Source organism: Kogia breviceps, chromosome X, assembly GCF_026419965.1.
Source record: "Kogia breviceps isolate mKogBre1 chromosome X, mKogBre1 haplotype 1, whole genome shotgun sequence".
Lineage (NCBI taxonomy): Eukaryota > Metazoa > Chordata > Mammalia > Artiodactyla > Physeteridae > Kogia > Kogia breviceps.
This window is the reverse complement of record NC_081330.1, coordinates 92,684,356-92,702,945: the sequence shown is the minus strand read 5'-3', so window position 1 is coordinate 92,702,945 and position 18,590 is coordinate 92,684,356. Positions and strand designations below refer to the sequence as shown.

At 43.7% G+C, this 18,590-nt stretch overlaps 1 long non-coding RNA gene across 2 annotated transcripts in view; it reads right to left on the bottom strand.

The window, feature by feature from the left end:
* The window catches only part of LOC136793429 (uncharacterized), a 37,670-nt gene extending 24,189 nt beyond the window's left edge, over positions 1-13,481 (bottom strand). Inside the window, exons 1-3 of one of the 2 annotated variants that reach the window (XR_010838682.1) lie at positions 13,270-13,481; positions 10,201-11,129; positions 8,524-8,760 (exon numbers count right to left, since the gene is read on the bottom strand). This is a non-coding gene — a long non-coding RNA (uncharacterized lncRNA). The remainder of the gene's footprint in view (positions 1-8,523; positions 8,761-10,200; positions 11,130-13,269) is intronic. The other variant, XR_010838683.1, reaches the window with a different exon arrangement.
* Positions 13,482-18,590: the final 5,109 nt, after the last annotated feature.

Genomic DNA, 18,590 nt, shown 5'->3' with positions numbered 1-18,590 from the left:
CACCCACAAAGAGTTCCGAGGGTTCATGTCTTGGGACACAGACCCACAGAAAGATCAGAGACCTCAAGCCCTATGAAATACAGCCATAATGAGCTTCAAACCTCACACCTGGATATACACACCGAAAGAGGTTAGAGATCGCTCATCTTGGTATGTATATATGCATATACATATGTATTTATATATATGTATATATGTGTATCTATATATGTATATACATACATCACCAAATGAATCAGAAATCTCCTATTTCAGAAATCCCTGTGAAACTTCCAAGACCTACCAACCTAGACATAACTCACAGACATCTCAGAGACCTCATATATGTACACACAAAATCAGTGCAGACAGACTTAGAGAACAAACTTATGGTTACTAGGGGGGAAGGGTGGGGGGCTGGGATAGTTAGTGAGTGTGGAATTGACATGTACACACTACTATATTTAAAATGGATAACCAACAAAGACCTACTCTATAACACAGGGAACTCTGCTCAATATTATGGAACAATCTAAATGGGAAAAGAATTTGGAAAAGAATAGGTACATATATATGTATAACTGAATCACTCTGCTGTACATCTGAAACTAACACAACACTGTTCATCAACTATACTCCAATATAAAAGAAAAAGTTAAAAAATAATCAGTGCAGAGACCTCATATCCTGGGACATGCACTCACAAACAGACCAGAGCCCGCATGTCCTGGGACATACACCCACAAAAACCTCAGAGCCCACAATTTTAGGGAGACACACACTCTCAAACAGGTCAGAGATCTCTCGCCCTGGTTCACACAGCCACACACAGATCAGAGACCCCCACCATCAGACACACACTCACAAACACTGTGGAGTTCACATCCTCGGACAGCCAGATAGAGACACTGCAACCCGGGACACCGTATCCGTTTCTTATTGCTGTTCTAACAAATCACCACAATCTTAGTATCATGAAGAAACACAAATTTACTTATTATATTACATTTGTGTAGGTCAGAAACTCAAAAATGGGTCTTACAGTCCTAAAGTAAGGTGCAAACACAGCTGTCGTCCTTCTGGAGACTCTAGGGAGAATCCATCTCCTTGCCTTTTCCAGTTTCCAGAGCTGCCTGCATTCTTGGTCCCTGGCCCCTTCCTACAGCCATAGTCACTTCATCTTCAAATCTCACTGATCTCTGACTCTGCTTCCAGCATCATATCTCCTCCCTGATTAGGGCTCCCTGGTCACATGCCCTTTGCTGGGACCTATTATTTGCCCAACTACAGACATACATGCACAAACAATTAGAAATGTCCCATCCTAGAATCTACTCCCATCAACAGCTCAAGGACTTCACAAGCTGGGACACATACCCACAAACATCTCCATCATGAGATCACTGTATCTGACCTGGCCCGTGTCATTACTCTGCATTCCTGACATAACCATCCTGTCCCCCTCATTTCATTGGATTACATTGGACCCACCTAGAAAATCTAAGAAAATCTCCTCATCTCAATATGCTTAATTTAATCACATCTGCAAAGTACCTTTTAACGTGTAAGGTCACATCTTCACAGTTTCCAAGGATGAGAACATGAGACAAGGATTACGACATCTTTAGGAGGCCTTAAGTCGGCAGAGCAGAGACATACACACACAATTAGAGACATCACATCACAAAACACACACCTCCAAAAAGCTCGAAAAGCTAAAATCCTGGGGCATGCACCAGAAATAGCTCACATCCCTCATCCAAAGTCACACATCTAGAAAGTAATCAGAGACCTTCTACCCTCAGACATATATCTAAAGAGAGCAGAGAGATGTACATTGTAGGACACATGCCCACAAGCAGACAGACCTCACACCCTTGACTAACATGCAAAAGAGACCAGGAAAAAAAAAAACTTCGCATACTGTGATACACACACAAATGGATCAAAGACCTCATCTGAGAAATACAACCAAAAATGGCTCAGAGACCTCAAACCCAGCAATAAGAACCTACAACACGTTAGAGAGCTCATATAAAATAATGAGCTCATATAAGTAATTAAAGATACTTGACATCTTGGGGCATATACCGACAAGGAGATGAGAGAGCTCAAATCCTAGGGCACATATCTGCAAACAGATCAGAGACCTCAACCCTGAGATATACATCCAAAAAGAGCTTGTAAACCTCATTCCTTGGATATACACACTTTAACACATAATAAACCTCTCATCCTGTTATATGTTTGAGCATATAAATCAGAAATCTCATACGCTTGCAAATAACACCAAAAGCATCTGAGACCTCACGTCCTAGGACCTGTATTCAGAAACAGATCAGAGAACTCACATCCTGGGAAAGCATCCTCAAACACATCAGAGTCCTTCTAACCTGGTTCATTTACCAGAAAACAGATCTGAATCTTCACACCATTAGACATATACCACCCCGCCACCTCCTGACACACATACAAAGATCAGAGAGTTCACATCCTGGGATACACCTCAGCAAACAGATTAGAGACCTCACAACCTGGACATGTAACCACAAAGAGACCACAGACCTCAAACCCTGCAATCTATGCCTTCAAAAAGATCAGAGATCTCACACTCTGAGAAATATACCAACAAACAGAACAGGGGACGTCATGGGATATACTCCAGAACACATCAGAGACTGTATACAACCAGACACCCACAACTAGATCAGAGATCTCAAATCCTGCAACGTACACTCACACAAGCACATCAGAGACCAGACATGCTATGAAAAAGAGCCAGAAATAGATCACGGAACGAATATCTTGTGACATATACTTGCAAAGAGATCAGAGAACTCATAGACAAGGACAAGTATTCACAAGAGATCAGAGGATTCGGGCCAAGGGACGTACACTCACAGCGAGCTCTTTGAAACCTCACAACCTGGATATTCATAATTAAACAGATTAGAGACCTCATATTCTGGTAGATGTACTACCAAGGAAAGCAGAAAGTTCACTATCAGCAGAAATACGTCCAAAACACACCAGAGACCTAATAACCTGGAATGCAAACCACAGATATCTTAAAGACCTCATGTACTATGGGAGTTCCCCAGCAGTCCAGTGGTTAGGTCTCAGTGCTTTCACTGCCATGGACCTGGGTTCAATCCCTGGTCTGGGGAACTAAGATCCCACAAGCCACAAGGCCAAAAAAAGACCTCATATACTGGACATACACACTGAATCAGCTCAGAGACCTAGCATCCTAGGACACATACAGATTGGAGACCTCACATTCTGAGACATAAACCAACAAACAGCTCAGAGACCACAAATTTGGGGACACACACCCTCACACCATCAGACACACATTCACAGATGATGGAGTTATCATCCTGGGATGTGCACTTACAACCGGATAGAGACATCACAACCTGGGACACTGTGCTCACTTCCTATCACTGCTGTAACAAATTACTACAATCTTAGTGTTGTAAAACAACACTAATTTATTATCTTACATTTCGTAGGTCAGAGACCCCAAATTGAGTCTTACAGAGATAAAATCAAGTTGTTGGCAGAGCTACCTTCCTCCAGGAGGCTCCAAGAGATAATGCACTTCCTTGCATTTTCCAGCTTTAGAGGCTGTCTGCAGTCTTTGGCTCATGGCCCCTTCCTCCATCTTCAAAGCCAGCAGTGTTTCATCTTCAAATGTCTCTCTGATCTCTTTGCTCTCTGCTTCAGGTGTCATATCTCCTTCTCTGACTCTGCTTCCATCATGACATCACCTTCTTTGACAGCTTGCATTGTCACAGTGTTATTTCTGACTCTCACCATCCTGCCTCCCACACGTAAGGACCTTAGTGATTACACTGGGCCCACCTAGATAATCCAGGATAAACTCCCAGCATTAAGGTGATTAACGTAACTGCATCTGCAAAGTCCCTTCTGTCAGAAAGTTAACATAGTCACAGGCTCCAGGGGTTGAGACATGGATATCGCTGAGGGCCAGTCTTCAGCTGAACAGAGGCATACGTGCATAGATGCATATCCTGGGATACACATATCCACAAACTAATCACGGAGCTCACACCTGAAATATACACCCACAAACAGATCAGGGACCTAAAAACCTGGAAAATATAGCCATAAAGAAATTACAGGGACTTCCCTGGTGGCGCAGTGGTTAAGAATCCGCCTGCCAATGCAGGGGACGCGGGTTCGAGCCCTGGTCTGGGAAGATCCCACGTGCCGTGGAACAACTAAGCCCGTGCGCTGCAACTACTGAGCCTGCGCTCTAGAGCCCATGCACCACAACTACTGAGCCCACGTGCTGCAACTACTGAAGCCCATGAGCTAGAGCCCGTGCTCTGCAACAAGAGAAGCCACCACAATGAGAAGCCCACACAACACAACGAAGAGTAGCCCCTGCTCGCCGCAACTAGAGAAAGCCCACGTGCAGCAACAAAGACCCAATGCAGCCAAAAATAATTTAAAAATAAATAAATAAGAAATCACAGACCTCAAATCCTGCAACATAAGCTTACAAACAGTCCAGAGACCTCACGTGTGGGGTAGTACACCCAGAAATAGATTAGCGTTCTCACACCAGCACATATACTGACAAACATGTGAGAGTCCTCAAAGCCTGGTACATACACTCATAAAGAGTTCAGATATATCACTTGCTGGAATTCACTTCTAAACAGATCAGAAACCTCACAATATATACCCACAAACCCGTCACGACCCTCCCTCCCTGGGACATACACACACAAAGAGCTCAGACACCTCACACTGGGATATTCACCACCAAGCAGATGAGAGACTTCAAGTCCTGGAATATAAAACAAACAGATCAGAACACCTACATCCCCAACAAAATTTGTGAGCAGACATCACATACTGAAACATAAGAATGAATGGAGAAGGGACTTCATACCATGGAACACAACCACAGAGAGGTCACAAACCTTACACTCTCTGGACATACACACCTTAAGAGATCTAAGACTTCATATTCTATGGTATGTACCCAAAAACAAATCAGAAATCTCAAATCTTGGGAAATAATCCTCCTAGCAGATCAGAGAACTCGCAGCATGGGATGTACACCCATTAAAAAGTAGAGAAACACACAAATGATCAGACACCTTAAATCCTGGGAATTAGGCCCACAATGAGATCTGAGACCTTACATCCTGGGATATGTACCCTAAAACAGATTAGAAATCTCACCCCTGGATAAACATACCCAAACAGATCAGAGACCTCACATCCTGGGACAAATGCCTACAAACAGCTGGGGTTCTTACATCCTGGGACATAAATGCACAATCAGATCAGGCCTTATGCCCTTGACAAATACACACAAACAGATCAGAGACCCCCATTCCGTGATGTACACCCACAAATAGATTAGGAACCTCACAACCTGAGACATACATACATAATATACCAGAGAACTCAAATCCTGCAGTATGCACCAAAAACAGATCAGAGACCCCACATACTGGGAAAAACATTCAGAAACAAAGAAGAGTCCTCTCAAATTGGAATATATCACTCAAAAGAGAGGAGAGAGCTCATATCCTGGGAATACACCTACAAGTAAATTATGGGCCTCACATCACAGGACATACACCCTTACACAGGTGAGAGACCTTACCTCTCTCATTGGGGAAATACATTGAGGAATAGGTGAGAACCTCACGTCAAGGGATATACACCCCCGAAAAGATAAAAGACATCACATCATGGGACATATACTTGCGAACAAGTTGGCGATGTCAAACTCTAGGAATTAAATCCATAAATCAGCAACCTTACACCTAAGGACTCACAACCACAAATAGGTCAAAGATGACATTTTTTTACACACACCCATGTAAGAGACCTCACATATAGGAACATACAGTGACAAACAGTCACAGACCTCACATCCTGGAACATACAATGACAAAAAAGGTCATAACCCTCAAAAGGTCATAAACCAGTAAATAATCCCCCAAACTGATCAGAGACCTCACACCATGGGACCTATACCCAAAAAGACCTCATAAGCGTCACACACTGAGACATAACCCACAAACAAAAAGAAACCTTAAAACCAGGTTCATTCAACCCACAAACATATTAGAGGACTTACATTTTTGACATATACCCATGAACGATACCTCACATACTGGCAATTATAGTGACAAGAAGATCACAGATCTCAGATCCCGGGACCTATATGCACAAACAAATCAGTGACCTCTCATTCTGGGACAGACACCCACAAACATATCAGAGCTCTCCCATTCTGCTTAATATACCCACAAATAGATCAGGACCTCACAACTGAGACCTACACACACAAAGAGATTGGAGACCTCACATCCTGGGATATTGCAGAAACAATCCAGATACCTAAAATTCCAAGACATAAAGCCACAAACACAACACAGACATCACACCTGGGAATTATAACCATAAGAGATGAAAGACCTCAAACTCTTGATACGGCTATGAAAAGATCAGAGACCTTACATACAGGGACTTATATGGACAAACAGATCAGGGACTTCTTACTGTGGGACATACACCCAGAGTCCTTATGCTCTGGGAAATACACCCACCAACAGACCTTGACATACACCAAGGAAGACAGACTTACATACTAGTGTACAGCAACAAAACATATCAGAGACCTTATATTCTAGGAAATATACCACCCAACAGACCAGAGACCTCACACCTTGGGATATATACCAACAAAGAGCTCAGAGACTTTTCACCATGGGATACACATGCCCGAAGAGGTCAGACATCATAGGTCATACAGCCACAAATATACTTGAGAACTCACATTATGCAAACCCCCCAAAAAACACAGGTCAGGGACCTCATTCCCTGGGACATATGAACACAAATGTATCAGAGAGCTCATATCCTTGACATATACCCATGAAGAGAGACCTCACATACTGAGACATATACAGGGACAGAGAGATCTGAGACCTCATTCTGGGACATATACCCAGAAATAGATGACAGATTTCACATTTCGGGACATACACCCATAAAGTGTTCAAGGAACTTACATATGGGAAACTATACCCACAGACATTTTAGAGACCTCACACCCACACCCACAAACACAGCAGAGACCTCACACTCTGGGACATACACCCTCAGATAGACTAGTCCTCACATCCTGCAACACACACTTAACAAACAGATCAGAGTACTTATACCCCCAGAAAACCACAACCAAAAAAGCTCAGAAATATAACAACCAGGGAAATATATCCACAAAGAGCTCAGAGACCTCATATTTTGGGACATATACTGCAGACAGATCAGAGAGCTCACACACAAGCACACATACCCACAAAGAGATCAGAGCTCTAACATCCAAGGGCATAAACCCACAAAACAGATCAGAGACTTTATACATTTGACATACACCCAAGAAGAGAGATCTCACATCCTGTGACATACAATGACAAACAGATCAGAGGCCTCATACCCTGAGATATATACCCACAAGCAGATCAGAAACCTTATACCATTGGACATATACCCACAACAGAGCAAAAACCTCACGCCCTGGACATATACACCCAAATAGATCAGAGAACTCACATCCTGGAATGTACACCACAACCAAATCAGAAATCTCTCATCCTTGGAAACAAACACCCAAACATATCAGAGAGTCATCATAACCTGAGACACACACTCAAAGAGCTCAGATACCTCACACCCTGGTATATATACCCATGAACAGAGACGTCATTTACTGCAACATTCAGTCACAGTCATGTCCGGGATCCCACACATTTGGGACATACATCCACAAAGAGCATAGGAACCGTATAACACCCATAAACCATTTAGAGAGCTGAAGCCCTAGGACACAGATTCCCCCTGCCCTCAAAATCAGCAATATCAATATCTGGACACAGACACTCAAACACCACAGAAACTTCATATCCAGGAACTCAGTGGCCCAAACAGCTCTGACACCCAGTGCCCTGAATGCAGACTCTAGTCACCTTAGTGATATCTCTTTCTAGGATATAAAAATCCATATACCTCAAAGAAGAAACAAAACCTGTACATAGTCCTTCAAAGAGTTCAAGGCTGTGAAACCTGAGACACAGACTCCCAAACACCTGAATGCCCTCATATCCAGAACAGACTGCTAGAGGGCTCAGAGACTTCAAATCCTGGACCCAAGTACAAAGTATTTTAGAGACGTCATACCCTGGGATTAAGAATCCCAAATAGTTATGATCACATTCTAGACATGAACAGAAAAACAGCCCAGAACTCCCTTAATTTTGGACCTAGATCCTCAAATAGTTCAGAGATCTAAAACACAGAGAGAGAACCCAAAGAGATCATAGACCTAAAAATGTGAAACACAGAATGCGTAAAACATGCAGATATGGATACAGGTTACAAAAACTCAGGAAACTGGAACCCTGAACAGAGACTCTCAAAGAGCTCAGAAACACCACAAATTACCCCCAAATTTAGCAGCTTAAAACAATGGTAAACATTAATTACCTCACGGTTTGGGGGAGTCAGGAACTCAGAGCAGCTTAGCTGCATCACTCTGGCTTTGGTCTCTTGGGCTGCAGTCATCTGAAGGCTGGAGTGGGGCCAGAAGCTCCACTTCCATGTTGGATCACACATGGCTGGTGAGTTAGTGCTGGCTTTTGGCTGAGGTGCCTCAGTTCTGTGGTACAGGTGTCTCCCCAAGGGGCTGCTTGAGTGTCCTCACAACATGGTGGCTGGCTTCCACTAGAGCAAGAGATCCAAGAAAGAGCAAGCCAGAAGCCAAAATGCCTTCTAAACTTCCCTCTAAGTAAACACTGCTTTGCTGCATCCACAAATTGGTAAGTTTTATTATCATTTTCATTTCATTCAAACTATTTTTAAAATTTCTCTTCAGGCTTCTTTGACTCACTGAGCCTCTGTACCCTCCCCCTCAGACCCTGCCTCTTGCATAAATGCACAAACCTGTCTCTCTTATAACCAGTCTTACAGTTTTCACAAAAGGAACAATGTTTTTTCCTCACCGTGTACCCTTGCCTCATGGTATACAGCCTATTATGTCTGTTCTCAAGAGAACAGCTGAAGTAAAATTGTGGATTTTGTAGAGATGGAGACACAATTCTGGAGAGTGTCTACTCTTTCTTGAACCCAACATACATTTATAGTAAATGATATGTGCATGTTACTCCTACATTCCAACTGAGACAATCTCAGACCCACACTGCCCCCTGCCCAGAGATGGCACTTACCTGGATTGCATCCCTCCCCTGACCCCTGAATTCTGCTTTCAGAAGTCAGGGGATTGTAGGTGCATGGATTGTACATTGTCCTATTGACTCAGAGAAGTCCTGTAAAACCTCAGCAAATTAAGGTTTAGAAAGATGATCCAAAAAATTAGACTCTCCTACCATCCAACCAGGACTTGGGGGTTCCAGACTTTGAAAAAGGGTCTACCAGGCTCCAAAACCCATGTGTACTGGGTGTGAACTGGTAGTACTAGGTGTGAACAAGGCCTGAGGGGAGATGGACCCCAACATCCATATGAGCAATGTCCATCCTGAGAGACAGGGGTCTCCACTCTGGGGTTAGTGTCAGGAGACACAACAAATACCTCCCTATAATACGATCTCCACAAAGAGTGTCAAAGGAGACCCTGTGACCTCCAGAACAAAGGGCAAGACAGGTTCTGAAGGAAGCCGATCACCTATACTTCATGATCCAGATGAGAAAGCTGGGCTTGCTATGAATCCATGTGAAGAAGTTAACAACCAATCTCGTGACCCCCACCTATCACTGCCTTTCTGAAATGGCCAGGGATGGTGGGGGTACCACAAACACCTCATGTCTGGATTTTGGTACATGATGAGGTCACTCATTCCTGACACAGCACCCCAAAAAGCTCAGAGCTTTCGAACATTGGGGCAGAGACCCTGAGACAGACCAGAGACTTCCCATCCTGAGACACAGATCCAAACATCTCTCAGAGAACACAAACCTCAGAAAAAGACCCCTACCTGCTCAAACACGTCACACCCTAGCCCCCAGGGAATATGTGGCAATATCTAGGGACAGTTTTGGTTGTCAAGGCTGGGAGGGCAGAGATGCTATTGGCATCTAATGAGTGGAGATCAGGGGTGATGCTTGTCAGTGCTCTTTAGCCAAAGACCCCCACACCCAGGAACATACCTGTAGTTAAACAAGTTGGGCTTATTACTCATCGCAGTGAAGAAGAACGTGGGGAACCATGGGACATCTTGGTAAGAGGGTGTTCGAAAGAACAGATCACAGAATCTGGGCTTCAGTTGAGTGGTTTGAGGGAAGGTCTAAGGAAGTGGGGGCTCACTCTAGATTGGAGGCTGTCAGAAAGTGAGGGAAATTTTGATTGGGTATCTCAGTAAACCTTTAAATCTATGGGGAGGGCAGACTAGAGTAAGGATAAAGCTGAAATTGATAGAGGAGTAGCAGTCACTCATTTTAACCAAAACAGGGGAATATTTGGTATCTTGTGGGTGGCACAGCGAACTTGTTTTTGTCTGTGCTTAGATAACATTATAAAGTGGCTTTGCTTTGTCTCATTTTAGCCTGGTCTCAGAATAACCTTGTCTGAGGTTAGTATGCTGTGAGATTGTTTATGTCTAATAAGAGAATAACCTAGCCTAGCTGTGAGAGCCAGGATAGCTTCTGAATGTTGGAGGCTGCTCCCTCCCTCTCTCCCTCCTTTCCTTTCTTTCTCATGCTAAACATCTGTTATGGGTTAAATTGTGTCCCCTCAAAATTCACATGTCAAAGTCCTAATCCCTAGGACCTCAGAATGTGACCTTATTTGGAAATAGGGTCATTGCAGATGTAAGACGAGGTCATACTGGAGTGGGGTGAGCCCTTAATGCAGTATGACTGGTGTCTTTATAAAAGGGGAAATTTGGGCACAGAGACACAGACAGGGAGAACGCCATGTGAAGATTAAGGTAGAGATCAGGGTGATGCAGCAAAAGCCAAGGAACATCAGACTGCCAGCAAACCACCAGAAGCTAGGAGAAAGGCATGGAACAGATTCTCAGCCCTCAGAAGGATCCAACGCAACTGACGCCTTGATCTCGGACTTCCAGCCTTCAGAACTGTGAGAAAATAAATTTCTGTTGTTTGAGGTACCTAGTTTGCGGTACTGTTTTTTACAGCAGCCCTAGCAAATGAATACAACATCCTACAATGCTCTCTGTAAAGAATTTTCCAATCCAAAATGTCAGTAGTGCATGGTGATCATTTTGTAATGTACAGAAATATCAAATCATTATGCTGTACACCTGGAACTAACATAGTGTTGTAGGTCAATTATACTTCAATTTTAAAATGTATTATTTATCCACTTATTCTTTTTCTTTCAGTGTATTCGTCTTTTTTTTTAAGTTTAACGGTTGTTTTAATTCTGCTATGAATAACAGAAATCTACTCACACTGGCTTAAAACACAGGTTTTTTTCTTATTCTTTCACACATTTTATTTAGTTTTTTAATTTAATTTTTATTTTATATTGGAGTACTGTTGATTTACAATGTTGTGTTAGTTTCAGGTGTACAACAAAGTGATTCAGTTATACATATACATATATCCATTCTTTTTCAGATTCTTTTCCCATATAGGTTATTACAGAATACTGAGAAGAGTTCCCTGTGCTATACATATCCACTTATTCTTGATTTGGGGAAAATTCATCTAGAATACCATAATCCAAACATTCATGGTCTGAGTTTTCACTTACATAATAAATTTCAGCAGTATCCAAAAAAACAAAAAACAAAACTGTCAATAGTGAGGTTGAGGAACCCTGCCTTAGATACAGAACCCGAAAGTACTTACTAACCTCAGAATCTCTGATAAAGACCAATAAAAAGTAACTGAGAGTACACACAGCTTTGGACATAGACCCCCAAAGTGCTCAAAGACCTCACACCCTGAATACAGAAGCCTAAACAGCTCAGAGAAGACATGCCCTCAAGAGACCCCTAACAAGTCAAAGACCACATTCTCTGGGGCAGAAATCACCAAGAAGATGAAAAACCTAGCACCTAGAAACAGACACCAAATGCTCAGAGATATCATAGCATGGGACACAGACCCCAAGAGAGCTCTGGGTCTAAAGAGCTCAGATATTTCACACCTTGGACACACACCAAATAGGTGAACAACACCTCATGAACAATAGTATCATTCATTTCCTGCTTTTAAAATTGTATTATGGTTATGTAAGTTCTTTACATTAGGGGAAGCTGGGCAAAGGGTATACAAGAACTCTGCACTATTTTTGCAATTTTTCTCTAAGTCTAAAATGATTTTAAAATAAATTTTTAAAGGAAAAAATGATCAAAGAACATAAAAGGGAATTTATAAAACTTAAATACATCGTTCCACAAGCTCAGAAAACAATATTAAGCCCCTTTAGTAGTCATAAAAATGCCAAAAAACAAATATGAAATTCAACTTTAAGGAAAAAATAACCCCCGGCATACTCAAGGACAAAGACCCTCAAAGAGCTTAGAGACTTCACACCCTGGGACAGAGATTCACAAACGTCTGGAAGACCTAAGCCCCTGTGACGCAGACCCTCAAAACAGCTGAGAGAAATTTCGCAGTCTGCTCATAGATGTCATGCCCTGAACTGAGATTCAAAAAAATGAGATTTCACATTCTGGACACGGTCCTCCAAACTGCACACAGCATTTAATAACCACCTTATGAGTTGACTGAATTGAGAACCACTCTCCTACTCACACTCAGCCAAACACCTCCCCTGCCTGATGCTTAAAATCCCATCATTAAAAAGTTTACTCCTTTGACTTAAGACTTGCCTCCCTTCAAAATTCTCCTTTAATTGCCACACACCCCTCTATCCTAGAGCATGAAGTCACACATTGCTCTCTAGTCATTTATGGCCCAACCCCTCACCCTACTCCTACACACACACCACGACCACACACCCCCTGTCAGGCCTGGTCCAGAGGGGGCAGGAAACCTCCAAGTCATCCTCTCCGCGGGGAGGAGGGGATGGCTTGAAGGAGGATCATGAGATCGCCTTGAACCTTCGCTGCAGGACTCAGACCTACAGAGGCAGCCTGATACAACAATGTCCGGAACGCTGGAGAAGAATTTTTCTCAGTGCTGCTGTGAATGGTGAATGGATCCTCTAATCAATATAATGGGACGTAATAAGCATTGTTTTAAAAAGAGAAAGAACAGGTAGAAGAGAATAGAAAAGATTACCCGACACATTCTGTGCCAGCCAATAATGCCAGCTTCTTTTACAGGTGCGCAAACTGAAGTTCCTAGATAGGATTCGAACCTATAGTCTCCAGTAGCCAAAGCCCTGCCTCAGCAACCCCGAACTCCAACCCGGGAACCATAGCGCCTGCGCCGAACCAGCAGCCAATGGCAGCCCGGAGCCGGAGGACCCAGCTCGCAGCCTATACGTGATTCCGGAAAACCTCGGTACCCTGGAAGAGCTTGGGTAAGCAATCTAGCGGCGGCCAGTCAGAGCCTCAGAGCAGGATTTGATCCCGCCCTACTCATCCAGGAGCCAATCACCGCTCCGCGCCCTTACACCCACTCCACACTCCGGCTGTTGATTGGAATCGGTAGAGCCAACGCAGGCGGGACCAGACGGCGGCCTCCAGATAGGTGGGGACTCTATGCTGAGGGTGGGGCTCTCCCCACTCCGGCCCCCGGGGCCAAGGCCAGTGAGGGCATCGCCATTCTCTCGTCTGGGGTAAGGGCCGATCCACGCGTGGGATCTTTCGTGTCCCCAAATATACAGTGGTTTCTTCCAAAATACACGAACCCTCACCCCCGTGGTACCTCCCAGAGCAGACTGCTCCATCTTCGCATCACGCAATAGTGTGTCCTGGAGCTGCAAAGTCTCATCCTTAACTCTTCATTCCCAACCCTCCTCACGCTCTTCGTGTGTGCGATCTAAGGGCTGTTTCATGTCAACGTCCTAAGGGTCATTCAAACTTCGGTTCACGCCAAAACAACTAGACTCTCTCTCCCTTTCATATCTTCCTTCCCCGGCCCATGTTCCATCCCTGTCTCCCTCTTACATATCCCTCGATAGACCGTTCCAGCCCCATAATCTGATGATCTTGCTGAGAGCCATGCCAAGGGATCTGACCCCTTGCTGCAGAACAGTGGCCCGTAAGAAGGCATTCGTTCCCCTGATGCCACTGATGGAAGTGTGAATTTGTGGGCCAGTATCTATCAAAATAAAAAAATGACACCCCCTTCTCACTAGAATGGCAGTACCAGTAGGGTGTATATGGATTTCTAGTTCCCCTGTGTCTCCGCAGCACCTAAAACTGTGCCCTGTACACAGTAGGTGCTCAAAGCGGGGTTGTTGAATAAGTGACTCCTTTGACCGGGAAGTTCCACTTCTAAATATGTGTTCTAAGGAAATACACATGCACAGGTCTGTGTGCACAAGAATGGGAGGAGCACACACCTGGCGGGGAAGGGTGATTCATCTTATACCATGGAGTACGGGCTGGCTGTGAGACAGAATAAGACCCCAACACTGGAAACATACCCCAAATCACTCAGGGTTGTCACATCATTGAACACAGAGCACAAAAGAGCTTGGAGAACTCACATGATGAGGCATAGATAACCAGTTAGTTCACAGATCTTATCCTCCAGATTCCTACAAACATCTCAGAGGCTTCACTCTCTGGGACACCAAAACACCTCAGGGACCCTCCACACTGGGACATGAACCCCAAATAGTGCACATACCTCATACCACGGACACAGACCCCAGAACAGCTCAGACACCTTGCCACCTGAGATTTACATTAAAAATCTGGACAGGACTTCCCTGGTGGCGCAGTGGTTTAAGAATCCGTCTGCCAATGCAGGGGACACGGGTTCAACCCCTGGTCTGCAAAGATCCCACATGTCACAGAACACCTAAGCCCACGAGCCACAACTACTGAAGCCCGCGTGCCACAACTACTGAAGCCCGCGTCCCTAGAGCCTGTGCTCCACAACAATAGAAGCCACTGCAATAAGAAGCCTGCGCACTGCAACAAAGAGTAGCCCCACTTGCTGCAACTAGAGAAAGCCCACGTGCAGCAGTAAAGACCCAACACAGCCAAAAATAAATAAATAATAAATAAATAATTTTTTAAAAAATCTGGACAAAGACCTCACACTCTTGACATACACCACAAAACAATCCAGTGGCCTGGACACAAACAGAATGAGGGTGCCACACATGTACCTGCAGGAAGGACTGTCTAAAGGACATAATGTTAATGGGCGAGCAAGTGGGAAAAAAATGCTCAAAGACATAAGATGTGCACCGGCCCTGCAAAGTGTTCTGAGACCTCACACCCAAATAGCTCAGAGAGCTGTGACACAAACTTTGTGCCCCAAATCATAATCACTTCAGTGATCCCACTCCCTGTGATATTAACCCCAAACATCTCAGAAAGGTGACATCCTGCACATAAGTTCCTAAGCAACTCAGGAACCTCACACCCTGGGACAAGACACAGAACCAAAAATCGTACAGCGATCTGAGACTCTGGAAACAGATCTCTAAACAGCTAATGAGACTTTATACTCAGGAACACAGACATCCAAATACTCAGAGACCCCACACCCTGGAAGAAAGTTTCCAAAACAGTGCAGAGACTTAATACCCTCTAACAAAGGCCCCTAAACATCTCAGATACCCCAAAACCCTGAGACACAAAGTTCAAACAACGTGAAGACCTCATACCTTGGACGCAGACCTGGAAACATTTCAGAGATCTTACAACTTGGCACACAACTTAGATAAATAAATAGATCAAAGATTTCAGACCCTAGAAACAAACCCCAAATAGCCTATGAGACTTTATACTTAAGAACTCAGACACTCAAAAAACACAGACACCTCACACCTGGGAAAAGGGACACTGATACAGCTCAGTGACCTCTCTGCCTGGACACAGACCCTAATAGATCAGACATATCACTCTCTGCAACTGAGACCACCAAAAAGATCAGAAACCTCATGCCTGGAAACAAAACCCAAATTACTCAAAAATGCGACATCATGGAACTCAGGATGCACATGAGCTTGGACAACTTGCACACGAAGACCAAGAATCCCAAACCACTAACAGATCTCCAGACACAGGTGCCCAGAACCTGATAGACTTTATACACTAGACAGAGGCCTCTAAAACATTTCCAAGCTCACACACTCTGGGAAAGAGACCCGCCGAGAGAATAGAGATGCCCTACCTCGCGTGACACATCCCCATAAATAATTTTGGAAACTGACCCCAAATAGGGCAGGGACATCACAATCAAGAAAATAATCCCTACCCTCCTACACTGTTGGTGGGAATGTAAATTGGTGCAGCCACCATGGAAAACAGTATGGAGGTTCCTCCAAAAAATACAAGTAGAGTTGCCGTATGATCCAGCAATCCCATTCCTGGGCATATATCTGGATAAAACTCAAATTCGAAAAGATACATACACCCTATGTTCATAGCAGCACTATTTACAATATCCAAGACATAGAAACAACCTAAATGTCCACTGACACGTGAATGGATAAAGAAGATGTGGAGGGAGATGCAAGAGGGAGGAGATATGAGGATATATGTATATGTATAGCTGATTCACTTTGTTATAAAGCAGAAACTAATACACTACTGTAAAGCAATTATACTCCAATAAAGATGTTAAAAAAAAGATGTGGTATATATATACAATGGAATATTACTCAGCCATAAAAAAGAATGAAATAATGCCATTTGCAGCAACATAGATGGACCTAGAGATTATCATACTAAGTGAAGTAAGTCAGAAAGAGAAAGACAAATACCATATGATACCACTTATATGTAGAATCTAAAACTTATCTACGAAACAGAAACAGACTCACAGACACAGATAAGAGATTTGTGGTTGCCAAGGTGGGGGTGGGGGAGGGGTGGATTGGGAGTTTGGGATTAGTAGATGCAAACTATTGTATAGAGAATGGATAAACAAGGTCCTACTGTATAGCACAGGGAAATATATTCAATACCCTTAATAAACCATAATGGAAAAGAATATGAAAAAGAATATATATATAATACATACATATAACTGAATCACTTTGCTTTACAGCAGAAATTTACACTGTGAATAAACTATACTTTAATAAAATAAATTATTTTTTAAAAGGAAGTAATCCCTAATAGGACAGAGAAACCACACCCCGAGACTGACATCTCTGAAAGGAAAAGAAATTTCACTTCCCAAACGAGCTCAGAATCCAAAGACCTTGGACACCTCACACCCTGCAACACAAAGGCTGAAACAGCTCTGGGGACTCACACCTTGGACGCAGACCCCAGACAGCTCAGAAACCTCACACATCAGGACACAGACCCTGAAACACCTTAAAGCCATCACACCATGGCATGACACACTCAACAAAAATACCTCAGAAACCCCAGGCTCTGGAAATATACCAGAAATAAATACAAGACCTCATTCTTGTAATTGAGACCCACACAAACATCAAAGACCTCACACGTGGAAACATCTGCCAAATGGCTCAAAGATTTCACATGATGGGATTTAGATCCATAAGAGTTATGAGGTCTCATATCCTTGACAGAGACTTCCACAAAGTTCAGAAACCTTAAACTCTGAACCCACATCCCCCCAAAGCCCAAATCCTCACATGCATGGGGAAAAATACATCCCAACAGCTCATAAAACTTACACTGAGACAAAAAGAAATACAAACACCTCAGCAATATCATTCTGTGGTACTAGACTCCCAGACCACAAAGACCTCACACACTTGGACACAGAACATAAAACGATTCCAAGGCCTTGTACGCTGATTTCCAAGAAGCTCAGAGATTTCATAGGCTGAGACAATGACTCAGAAACACTGCAGGGAACTCACACCCTGAGACACAGTGTCCCAAAGAGCTCAGAGATCTCACACTCTGGGCATAGCAGAAAACAATTCTGAGGCCTTAAGCTTTGGACCTGGACTCTCTCCACCCCCTACTGCCACCCAACCTCACAGACCTCACGAGTTCACAGAAAATCCAGAACAGAGATCTCACATCTTGTCACACAGAATACTAATACCTCAGAGACCTTCAGACCTGAACACATACCCCAAAAAGGTTTGACAACTCTTATCCTAGGATACACAACCCCCCAAGGGCTCAAACAATTCACTCTGGGGCATAGATGGAAAGTACCTCAGTGATCGCATCTCCTTGAGATTCAGCTAACCAAAACAGCTCAGAGGACATGACACAAACCCCCAAACAGCTCAGAGATCTCATGCTCTGGAACCCCAATCCATGAACAGACAGTGATCCCACACAGTCACTCAGATGGCTAAATAGACCCCATCCCTTGGAAATAGAATAGAGGTCAGAGACATCACACCCTTGACAGTGACTGTCAATAGGAACAGACTCTTCACACTTGGAAACATCCCAAATGGCTCAGAATTCCCATCATGTGACAAAGAACCCCAAAAAACACAGAGACTTCATAGCCTGAACATAGATCCC